Raw genomic sequence first — 1,754 nt, 5'->3', positions numbered from 1 at the left:
TCATTAATGGATTTTCCCAAGTTTCCCTGGCTGTGACTGTATAAAGTACTATGTATCAAAGAGTGTAGATTCTGAGTTATGATGTATTGTTCATGGAAATCGATGGCAAAAATGAGGTTTCAGGAAAAGATTGAGTCAAGGTGATTTCACATTGGTCCATAATGATCTTACTTATTCTGTCACTGTAACTTACTCTGACATAAAATTCTAGACATCTATATTGTCAACAATAAAAACAATTGCAATTTTATATTGGTTAACTATTGTATAATGATACACACAATTATATCTGATGTCTGTCCAGATTTATTATATTATTGAACATGTCTTCATATCCTCATGTCATCATTTGCTTTATGAGATAATCTTGATGCGCCATAGCTTCCTCAAGGCATTCTTTACTTCCGCGTTCCGTAAGGTGTAGATGAGGGGGTTGAGAAAAGGTGTGACAATGGTATAAAACAGTTCCACCAACTTGTCCACGGGAAAAGTGGTTGGTGGACGTGTGTACATGAATATACATGGACCTAAGGATAAGATGACCACAATGATGTGAGAGGTGCAAGTGGAGTGGGCTCTTTTCCTCCTTTCCGCACTGTGATTTCGCAGGGAGTACAGGATGACAAAGTATGACATCATCAGAAGTAATAAACTGTGCAAATGGCCCCACTGTTGGCCACTAATTGGAGGTTGATCACATAAGTGTCCATACAGGCAACTTCCAATAAGGGCTGGAGGTCACAGCAATAATGATCAATCAAATTGGGTCCACATAAGGGCAGTTTCAAGGCCAGGAAAATCTGAGTAATAGAATGTATAAAAGAGACTATCCACGCAACAATAATCAAGATGATACAGACCTGTCTTCTCATGATGACCAGGTAACGCAGAGGTTTACAGATGGCCACGTAGCGATCAGCAGTCATGAGGATGAGGACAAAGACCTCCATGGCCCCAAATAAATGCAGTGCAAACACTTGTGTCAGGCACTCATTGTAGGATATGACCGTCTTTGCAGAGAGAGAATCTGCAAGTAGTCTCAGGGCAGTAGAAGTTGAAAAGCAGATATCAGCCAAGCATAAATAAAATAGAAAGAAATACATGGGACTCCCTAGAGATCGACTGAACTTGATGGTCACAATAATGAGCAAATTTCCCACCACAGTTCCAGAGTAGAAAACTAATAAGATTATGAACACCACTTTCTGCTTCATGGGATCCTGTGTCAATCCTAAGATTATGAACTCAGTAACACTATTTTGATGCATTGCTTCAGTAGACGTGGGGAAGTAGATATTAGAAATAATTAATCTGGAAGGAGAAATTAAATAGTTTAAAAAATGAATATTGCATTTGTAGTTCAAATACCTGCGCCACATCATGGAAGTTCTTCTTACCTGTTGGTTATTCCATCTATTTTTATTGAATTTTATAAACAAATTGAAATAAAAAATACTTAGATATTTAAATTGTTGCTTGATGTTTTGATAGGAAAATCATGAAAAATTTAGTGGTGTTTTGAAAACAATTTAACATAAATGTAATCGTTTACTATCAGTGGATAATTAAGTGAGCTAAATATTTACCTTCAGTTTTCAGCAAGGATTTGTCAGAAGTAGCCTGTTGCGCATAGACAGAAAGAGAGAGAGGAGTGAGAGACAGAGAGAGAGAGAGAGAGAGAGAGAGAGAGAGAGAGAGAGAGAGAAAGAGAGAGAGAGAGAGAGAATGTGTGACGTACTTTAAAGTACATACAT

At 37.6% G+C, this 1,754-nt stretch overlaps 1 pseudogene; it reads right to left on the bottom strand.

Annotated features, from left to right (window-relative positions):
• Positions 1-345: 345 nt before the first annotated feature.
• On the bottom strand, positions 346-1,268 carry LOC142446496 (olfactory receptor 4C11-like; annotated as a pseudogene).
• Between the last annotated feature and the right edge of the window lie 486 nt (positions 1,269-1,754).

Source organism: Tenrec ecaudatus, chromosome 4 (assembly GCF_050624435.1).
Source record: "Tenrec ecaudatus isolate mTenEca1 chromosome 4, mTenEca1.hap1, whole genome shotgun sequence".
In the NCBI taxonomy this organism is placed as follows: domain Eukaryota; kingdom Metazoa; phylum Chordata; class Mammalia; order Afrosoricida; family Tenrecidae; genus Tenrec; species Tenrec ecaudatus.
Note: the sequence above shows the minus strand (reverse complement) of the source record. Positions and strands in the feature narration are given on the sequence as shown.